Below are 11,235 nucleotides of genomic sequence, written 5' to 3'. Positions count from 1 at the left end.
AAAGACAAAACATCCTTTGTGTGTATATTTGTGTATATAAATGCATTTTAAAAATGTGCAGAGTATGCCTGCTTAGCAAAAAAGTTTCCTCTGTGAGGAGGGGAGAGGATGGGGTGTGGGAGAGCAGAGTTGGGGAGCCTGGAATCCAGGACAAAGGGCGCTTTAACTGTTAACACTACGTGTGGATTGCTTGAATTTTTTAAATTAATGGACACATTTTGTTTTTTGTCAAGTTAAATGAAAACCAATAAAATATCCATTCAAATCACATCCAGATCCTGCAATATATAACCTCTCAATAGGGTCTAGAAATGTCGGTGATATATTCTAATCTCATTAACTTAAACATTATTCTTCTTAGAATATATATATGTAGTGTATATATATATATATAATGATATATATGTATATAAAATGAAAGAAGATCATAGGGGCTGAAATGGGAATTCTAGGTCTCAAAGACAAGTTGAGAAAATCAGAATTAAACCCAGACAAACTAAAGCAGTTTCTGTTCAAGTTGCATGAGACAGGTAGGAGATAAAAGTCAGGTGACCATGGAAGCACTATACATGGACATATGGCAAAAAAGGGGGGGGCGGGGAGGAGGGTTTATGATTTCTCACAACCAGGGATACCAGATTAGAATGAATCTGCCAAACCAACATAATTTTCATCTTTGAAAATTAGCAAAGCTGCATGGTTAACTTCAGGGTAGCCTCCATTGAAGTGTAAAGTGAGCTGCTCCTCTGTGATTCATTAATTCATTGATTCATGCACTTATCAGAGATTTACTGAGTGCCTACAGTGTGCCAGCCCCTGTCCTTGGTATGGAGGGTTATGGAGAAGAAATACTCACACCCTTTCTTGCACTTACAAGGCTCATCGTCTAGATACAGCCTTATGTTGAGCCAGTGACATCTAAGGGACTTGTGGCTATCTGGGACCATATTGCTTGTGTGAATTTCTCTAACAGTTTGCTAGAGATTCCTCTAAATAGACCACAGATGGAACTCCCTTTATGTAGGACTGGCCCTGTGGACCTGAGTTGTTCACAAACCCTTTACCATCTCTGCTTTCTAAACTCGGCACAGGGGTTAGCGAACTTTTTCAGTCAAGGGCCAGACATTAAATACTCTAGGCTTTGTGGGCTAAAAGGTGAAACATGGGTGTTATATACCCCTTTCAAATATAAAAACCATTCTCAGCATGTGAGCCATACAAAAACAGGGCAGGATTTGGTCTATAATTTTCCAATCCCTGTTCTAGCAGCAAAGTCGCAAAGTTGCTTGTCCAATTAAAGCCAGGTAGTTGGCTAAAGCTCAGGTTATACAATGGAGGGCAAAATAGTCATGGTCCTTACCTTTGCAAACTTTAAGACTAGGCACATGCCTGGAACATAAAGGAGGTCCTTGGACTTAGTAGCAACTCTAGTCCCTTGAGGGTGTATGTATATTCCATTTAAGCTGCATGTCACAAATACAGCAGCTCTTTGAAAGCATCACTTACACACTTACCCTGTTATATACTAGAATGAACTGTTCTCGTGTCTGCATACGCAATAGGTGAAAACCTCTGATGAACCACGAGCAAGTTTTATTTATCTTTATATTCTTAGTGCCTAGTCCTACCAGTCCCTAGTACATGTTACGTACTCAATAAATGCTTGTCAGGATGAATGGAATCAAACTGCTTTTTATCACGTTATTTGGGTGCCTTTTTAGGTGACCACTTTTCCTTTTGCTAGATTTATCTGTGTTGTAAGAAAGACTGAATTCAAAGGCTTCACGTTTGAGAATGGAAGTGGGCGTATTTTCACTGCAGTTGACATCATCATAAGGTCTAAAAAAAATATCTTTGTGACATCCTATATTTTCAGCTGGGGTTTACAGCAAACTACTGTTTTCCTTTTCTCCAAGGGAAAAGCTTACCTAACTACAATTTTCTTGTTGGTTTCACCAGGAGGATGTTTGTTTGCACACCCCTCTTGTGAGATCGATCATGTCTTAAATCTTTTTTTATTCTTTATTATTTCATAAAGTAAAGGGACAGCTTTTTCTCATGTTGGCTGTTCTGTCTTTGGGTCCTGTGGGTAAAACCGAATACCCAGATAGTAACTACTCAAATGCCCATCTGAGTGGCTGAAGCTGACATTTGTCTTCTATCTGAGCAGGTGTGAAGCTGAATGTCTGTCCCAGTCAGCCTGAAAGATGCAAAAGCTCTTAAAAGCATATTCTATTTTTACCAGTAAAGAAAGGATGCATGTTTACCATAGAAGATTTGAACATAATAGAAAAATGGAAAATGGGAGAGTATCCCCACCATATACTCATCTATTATAACCTTTTTGCTCAAGTTTAAGCTTTACATGCCTCTGTTTCTTCATCAGTAAAATTGAGATATAACCATACCTCTAGAAGGGTAGCAGAATATACCACCCCAAAATGGGCCACTTTGACATATTGATTATTTGGGGCTCTAGGTATGTGAAAACAGTAAATACAGGGAGAGACTTTGAGCTCTGTTTACCTGCCTAAGGAGAGATCTTCCAAAAGAAACTCAATTATCATAGACCCTCTCCCTGGGCATCTCATCAGCTAGGGAGGATTGACTCATCACAGGAGAGGACACTAGAAATCAAAACTACCCCCAGACAGACTGTCACAAACTCTCCTGCCTCCCATCTTTCCTAAACATCATTTCCTCTCCCCTGAAAGGCCTCTATCCCCCCTGCCCTTTCTCTATGAAGATGGTGTTAATCCTGAATTCGAAAGTCATCTCTTTGAATTACTCATTTCCCCTGGGTACCTCCCATGTACACATGAGGTGTACATGTTATTAAACTTCTGTTTTTTGCCTTTTATTACAGGGAATCTCGGTCAATAACCCAGAAGGGTAGAGGAAACATTATTCGGCCTCCCCTTGACTCCTTGCAGTGTTGTGACGAGTATTAAAAGAACTAATACATGATAATGCCTAGAAGAAATTATCTCACATAGTCAGTGTGAATATCACCTTTAAACATCATGGTTACTTATACACTTATAACACACACTTGCTATGTAATTAAAATATTTTAGTTAACATAATCATGACCAAATGCCTCTGACATATTATTACTATTAGTAACAGTATAGGATGTTTGATATAAAAGAACCTCCAATTCTCACACATTTTATAAAGTAAGCTGAAGTCAGTCTACAAAATCTATGACTATTCACATTATTTGAAATTTTAACGGATCTCATTCAACCACAATTGCCAAAATAGCCTAGAAAGCCTGTTCATGAAACTACTTGACTCTAAAACCACTTACAGAGGGAACATGCTTTGAAATTGTCAAAAGATATCTTCATTTGAGCTAAGCTTCAAATAGGTAATTGAATATTTGAATATTTATGGAAACTAAATCTGAATAACTCTACAGAAGCCCATCACAGTTACTATAGTAATACCATAATTATTTACACTGCTGCCATAATATTCTTTTATTTTCCTGAATCATAAAAGGTTGAAGATTATTGTTTATCACTTATTAAGTTCCTTAATAGTGACATTTTAAAAAGTCTATAGGCTGTTTGTCCCCATCTTTCTACTTAATTTTCCATTTCAGGGACGACTTACTTAATGGGTAAAGTAGACAGTGGAGAAGAGTTATGCATTAAAACTGTGTCTGTGAATGCAAAATGTAATGGGTAATTGTTGTAGCTACCAAGATGAGAACCACAAGAATGAAAAAGTTAGGCAATGACACCAAAATCCCAGGTGATAAATTATCAACTGACCTGTCATTTCAGTTCTCACAAGAAATACAAATACATTTGACCCTTGAACAACGAGGGGGTTAATCCACATATAATTTATAGTCGCCACCCCCCTCCTTGGTTCCTCTGCATCTGGGGATTCAACCAATCAAGGACCTCGTAGTACTGTAGTACTAACTATTGAAAAATATCCACCTATAAGTGGACCCGCACATCTCTTGTATAAATATACATGAAAAATAAGTTCAAGTTGGTTGAGGTAAAGAAATGCAAAATTTAACAAAAATGAGACCCAAAGTTTTGTATAGTAAAGAAGTAAAAATAAATAGACTACTAAATCCCAAGGCTGGAGAAATTGTGAAAAGAGATATGCTTATTACATGTTAATGCAGCCCTTTCAGTGGATAATTTAATCATGCATACCTAGAGACATTAAATAATCCTACCCTTTGGCCCAACAATTCCACACATGGAAATTTACTCTAAGTGACTAATCAAAACAACAAAGTTTGCTTTATTAAAATGTTTTTGGTCACCTTATGTATTATATATTAAAAAACTGTAAACAATTTAAATACTCAGCCAAAGAATTATTCAGTATATTGCAAGAATGGTATTGCTATAATATAATATTAAGCTGCTATCATAAAGAATACATCTGAGGATGATGTAAAGCTTGGAAAATAACTTGAAGTTAATATTTTGTGAGACACACTGGGACACAAAATTGGATGATAGTAGAAACCTTTTAAGGAATCAGGTTTAAGACTTAAAATATTCCAACTTTGCAAGCCATTATAGTAAATAATTTTCCCTCTGAAAATGCAGTAAAGAATAACTAAAACATCTAACCAGAAATTAAACACCATTTTTTCAAATTTCACTGAATTGTTACTTGATGAATTATTTCTTGAATTGCTTTCTCTTGTTCCCACATTGAGCATTTAGTGGACTTATTTATACCGTAAGTTCCAATTGCTACTGAATTCCACACACCATCACTTATTTTGCTCAAAATTTCTAATTTGGGACTAAGGAGTCTATATTTCCATCACAGCTCTAGCATTTGGCCTTCTTTTATAGCCTTTTTTGTTTCCACAGAGAAACTTAATTTTTCCCACACTTCAAGAGTAACAGTGAGTAGGGAAGCACACGGCTGGGTGGAGAGGCTGGGCAGCCAGCTAGGCTCACTCTTTGGCTAAGTGACTTGCTTTGGTTCCTCATCCTCAGGGTGCCAATGGGTCCAGTGCGTGCCTCTGCCACCAACCCCCTTCACTATACGCCATGAACCAAGTTGTTGCCATTCCCAAAATGAGCCTAGCACTGTTGTTCTAGGAACCTTTCTTTATATACACCACTCCCTCTGCTGGGCTATTCTCATCCCTACCCTTCACATCAAATTGCTAGTCACCTTTTAAGTCAAAGGTCAGGCATGACTTTCTCTGACACCTCCAGGAACAACTAATCCTGGTATCATCCCCCTGATGTTGAGCGTAAAGTGAGTACACAGTCACGTCCTGAATTACGCTTGCCTCTGGGAGTTTTTAATGGTGTTAACTGTGAATGAAAGATTCAGGACAGAGCAAAACTAGGGATGTATTTCCAGTTTCAACTGAAGTTAAAGGAAACTCCTCATGTAAGAGAACCACATGTGGTGTGTGATAAGCATTAAAAAAATTCATGCATGTATAATGTCTAGAAGAAAGTCTCACACATAGTACATACTCAACCAATGGTAGGCAACCCTTTCTAGTATTGAGGCTTTCAGAAAAAGGGTCACCAATCTTGAAGGACTCAGTTTAGAGACATAGAGAGCCATGGCATTAGGTATTATCCTCCCTGGTGTTGGTAAGCAAAGGTTAACTCACCAAGATCAGTGATTAAGGCAGCCCATGCAAGATGTGGATATTCCATCAAAACCAAGACTCATGGGACAGAAGAATCGATTTAGGAAGGATGAGAACTCTTCCCCTCACCATACAGGAAACCAAGACCAGAGCCCTCTGCAGCCCCTACAGAGTTGATTATAGACAATTATGCAGACATGAGAGTCTCATTCCAGAGTGTGGGCACAGTCATTCTCAATAGACCTTCTTGTCATTCTCATGAAGCTTCAAGTTAAAGAAACAATTAAAGTATTATTATAGATAAATATATGGGTTGAGGAGACCCTACTAGTTACCTCCAAGAATCTGGTATGAGAGAGCGCAAAACTGTAAACTACCCCACATACTCATACTCACATACTTAGGTGAGGCTTATTTCTGTCTGGGTGTGCTACATACTGCTCCTTGGGCCTTCACATGCTTCAGCATTATCTCATGATAGTCTCTATCTGGGCACTTCTCAGACTCAATCATAACAAGTTCTGTACACGTTGATTGACCCATCTGTTTCCCCTTTTAGAATGTATTTTATGTAAGGGGAAAGTATTATTTGTCTTGTATAACTCTAGCAAATACACTGAGGTCTTCTTGTAAAATTACTGTTCACCTGTGGAAACAAAATCTTTTTCTTCACTACTCCACGGCAGAGTTGACAAAGGCTGACATTTCAAAAAGAAATTTACCAAATACTAAAGAAGAACAAAAGAGAAATGAGTTCATGGAAATAAGTTTAGAAAACACTAACAGCATCAGATATCTGAAGCTAGTACACAAAACAACCTTAATTATTTTCTAGGACTCGAAACGATTTCAATTCCAAGATCTCAGTTCCTTTGCCTTAAATAAACCATCTTGGGAATATTGGGGTTTCCCCACTGCCATGGGGTTGCATCGAAGTTCTGGAGTGCTGAGGTCTAGCCAAGATAATGTGGGATAAATGGCACATCTGATCCTTGATGGCATTTGTCCATGCAGACTCCCCTTGAGGCATTTGTGGCATCCTGTGGCCCTTGGTCATCAGTACAGATATGCTGCCCCTGAGACCACCCGTGTTCCACCCATGTGGCCCCTTTAGGTCCTCAGTGATGCACTGTACTTCCATGCCATGCTTTTAGCACACGGAACTTTCTCTGCTGCCTCTCTGCAACTTTGAGGCGGACGAATGTCTATGAGACTGTCTCTAAGGTCCCATGTGCCTAGACTTACTTCACAACCATTCACTCTCTTCGATTTGGCTCTACCTGGGAAGCAGCATATTGACAGTCCTGTGCCGGAACCTGCAGATGCCTCACTCCTCTCTACCCATGGAGATTTATTTTAGCCTCTGGGAAAAACCTGTTCCTCAACCCCCCTGCTCATATATCTCCTTATCTATGTCAGTAGTCACAGCCATTCCCTAAGAGTATACGTTTTTGGAAACCAAAGCTAAGACAACTCTATTTTCTCTGATTTGTGCCTTGTCAGATGGCTCTCCTGAATGGTGAACACAAAAGGGCTTAAACTACTTGGATGTGGAATTGGAGGTAGAAAGAAAAATAAACTATTGAGAGGGGGAAATGGTTGATACCATCTCGTGACATTTCCAAAGACTCCTCCAGCCCCAGATGGCTGGTGCAACTTCGCATAAGCTCCTGGTTGGCCTTTCCTCCCCTTCTCGGGATGTTGGATGAAAAGTTAAATACTCTAAAGAAATTCACTCTTTTAAGTAATGTTGCTGCAAACTCTTTTGTAGAATGACATTTTAAAAGAAAAATAATTTTTCTTAATATTGGAGAGTTTTCTTAAAATGAAGCATATCTTTACATTTGGTCTGATACTTAGGTAGTAGTGTGTGGATTTAGCATTGTTAAAAAGGGTTACAAGTTATAATAGAACTGAGAAAATAGATTTTTTTGCCTCTATCTTACAAGACCAGGTCACTAATGAAATTAATGCCTTAAGTTAAGAAAGTATAATTTTAGATAATTATGCTCAACTCTTTTAAATCAATTATAAACTTTATTTGGGAGCTCTTTGTGAGGATAAATTTCTACCCTAAAGCTCCTAAGGTCTTTCTGTGACATATTCATAACTATCAAATCTATTAGCATGTAGGTTTTCATTGATTGAATTCATGATAAAATCCACTATCATTATCTTTTTGTTAGATATGTAAGACGATATAATTTATCTCTTCAGGATACATTTTTATTATACATTTTTATTGTATATTTCAGCAGCAAAGCTCATGCCACCTGGTGGCTGAAAGAAATATATAACATAATAGATTTCAAAAATCCTTTGTGGAAAACCAAAGGTTCCAAAGTATCACTTTGAATGTGTTTCTATATCAGTAGCAAACTTGTATTTGGGGGCAAGGCACACCACAGTGGGAAATCCTACAAGCTCAAAACTAGACATTCAATGGGGGCTGTGTCAAATGGAGAAAATTCATGGCAATACTCTGTTTTAGTTATTTTTGCCCACTTTCCAGAATTGTTCTGTATTTTGAAATATTTTGGAGCTCTTATGTCATATACATTTTATTAAACTGGAGTCAAATTATTTACATGTGGAATTGCTTGGTCTGGTCCATATCTAGAAGACTGAAGATTACATTTTCTTTTCCTTCAACTAACAAAGGAGGGACGTGATTAGGCAATGTGGGAGGCATTCATCTCTTTTCAGAATTTTTACTAGAGTATTCTCTCTGTGTCAGGGGCCATGCTACCAGAGGGTAAGGTGGTAGAGAGGAAAGTCCGGAGCAAACCCTTTTGGATCGACAATCAGATCTAGCTTCCAGCTCACAATCAGCTAGTTGTGTGACCTTTGGAAAGTCTTAAGCCACCTGATTCACAGATGTATCATATAGGCAAAACCTTCTTTTTAAGGTTTTAGGGGAATTGATCTTTTTGCTATGGCCATAGTTGTGGCCACAGAGATTCAGAACAATTTTTTAAAGTTTCTCTTTTTAGAAAATGTTAATTGTAGTAAAACACACATAATACAAACTTTACTCTCTTAACAATTTTAAGTATAAAGTTCAATAGTGTTGTCTATTCACGTTGTTGTGTAACAGATCCCTAAAACCTTTTTATCTTGCAAAACTGAAACCCATCAAACAACAACTGCCATTCCCCCTTCCCCCTCAGTCCCTGACAATCAACAATTCTACTTTCTGTGTCCACGATTTTGGTTACTCTATATACCTCATATAAGTGTAATCATTCAGTATTTGTCGTTTTTCAACTGTTTTATTTCACTCATCATAATGCCCTCAAGGTTCATCCATGTTCTAGAATGTGAGAGGATGTCCTTCCTTTTTTAAGGCTGAATAATATTCCATTTTATGTATATACCACATTTTCTTTGTCCATTCAACAAACAAATGAACATTCAGGCTACTTCTACCTCTTGAATTTTGTGAACAATGCCACAATGTACATGGGTGTGCAAATATCTGAGATCTTTTTTTTTAAAATTTTGGCTGTGTTGGGTCTTCAATGCTGCACGCGGGATTTCTCTAGTTGCGGTGAGCGGGGGCTACTCTTCGTTGTGGTGCGCAGGCTTCTCATTGAGGTGGCTGCTTCTCCTGTGCGGAGCACGGGCTCTAGGCATGGGGGCTCAGTAGTTGTGGCTCACGGGTTCTAGAGTGCAGGCTCAGTAGTTGTGGCACATGGGCTTAGTTGCTCCGTGGCATGTGGGATCTTCCCGGACCAGGGCTTGAACCCATGTCCCCTGCATTGGCAGGCGGATTCTTAACCACTGTGCCACCAGGGAAGTCTGCAAATATCTGAGATCTTGATTTCAATTTTTTTTGGATATATATCCAGATGAGAGATTGCTGGATCATATGGTAATTCTATTTTTAGGTTTTTGAGGAACCTCCACGCTGTTTTCCATAATGGTTGCACCATTTCACATTTCTACCAGCAGAGCACTTCAGTTCCATTTTCTCCACATCTTCATCAACACTTGTTATTTTCTGTTTTTTTGATAGTGTATATCCTAATGGGTATGAGGTGATAACTCACTGTGGTTTTGATTTTCATTTCTCTTATGATTATGATGTTGAGCATATTTTTATATGCTTGTTGACCATTTGTATATCTTCTTTGAAGAAATGTCTATTTGGGTCCTTTGCCCAATTTTTTAATCAGGTTACTTGTTTATTTGTTGTTGAGTTGTAGGAGTTCTTTGTATATTCTGGGTATTAACCACTTATCATCATTTGATTATATATGTGAGAGCTTCCTTCTAGGTTTTCTATTCTGTTCCACTGCTCTATGTGTCTTTATGCTAGTTTCATACTGTTTTGATTATTGTAGCTTTATAATATGTTTTGAAGTCAGGAAATGTGAGGCCTTCAACTTTACTCTTCTTTTTCAAGATTGTTTTGTCAATTTGAGGTCCCTTGAGATTCCATATGCATTTAGGATTTTTTGTTCTATTTCTTTAAGGGACTCAGAACAATATGACATAAAAATCTAAGTTTTCATGTGTAGCAGTAAGTGTTTTCTTAACCTCCTGGCTTATCCTATCAAAGGAGGCTGGTTACTTTATGCAATGATTCAACTACCTTTACTCACATTCCTCACTTCCACCCCTACCTGATCAGAGCAGATTCACCTCTCATTTTAAAAGATCTCCAGCACTCATCATTAACACCAACATGGGCCTATTTATAGCAATTTAATCCTCCATTTGTAGCCATGGAATTTCCCTGCAGTGGCTTACACCCTAGAAGCACTGTCCCATTTTACTTTCTATTTGTGCCCTTTGTTCTGATTAGCCAGCTGTTTCTTCCTCCTTGGGCTGGCATTCTATGCCCCTAGACAATCACTAATCTTTCACTAACTACCCAGTCACTAACCTGCCAAAGCCTCCTTGATGAGAATTACACCTCATCACCCTGGCTTTGGCTCTAGGGCACTGGGCACTTTCCCTCCCTCAGAATGTCACAAAGTAGGCCCCTACCAAATATAATGTCTGAGAGAGTCTTTTGACTACACAGTGCAATATTCAAATGTGTGGTCAGCTGAACTGAGCAAACCTTGGCCCCTTTCTCAGGACTCAGTCAAGTCTGTGCTACATCTGCCTGCAGCAGGATCCAAAGGCCAACTGAGTCATCCTCTTCTATTGTGTTCAGTGGTGAATGATTTGAGGTAACCTAAGAGGATGCACTTACCAAAGGCAACAATATAATGACTTCCAAATGTGATCTAGAGACTTCAAAAATTCAATTTTTTGTGGCTAATGAGACCGACCTGTGAGTAGTGAAAATGGCATCTCGGCCCATATTATCTGAAAATTTACCTTAGTTGAGTAGTCTTTGGTTATTCTGTTATGTTTGAGTAGCTTAATAAAATAGACCCACGATTTAAATGTGATAATGTTTTTACAAATGTAAATAAATTGTAATAATGCCTACTGTTGGGTAATGAGATCACTAGCTGACAAATAGTGTACTGAATAACAATAAAGAGATTCTCTATAAATAGATCGAATACATAGAAGCAGAGAGTAGAATGGTGGTCACCAGGGGTGGGGAGGTGGGGGAAATAGGGAGATGTTGGTCAAAGAGTACAAAGTTGCAGTTCTGTAGGATG

The sequence above is a fragment of the Mesoplodon mirus genome (assembly GCF_964341445.2).
Source record: "Mesoplodon mirus genome assembly, chromosome: X".
Taxonomy (NCBI): domain Eukaryota; kingdom Metazoa; phylum Chordata; class Mammalia; order Artiodactyla; family Ziphiidae; genus Mesoplodon; species Mesoplodon mirus.
The sequence above is the reverse complement of the archived record's forward strand: the minus strand, read 5'-3'. Positions refer to the sequence as shown.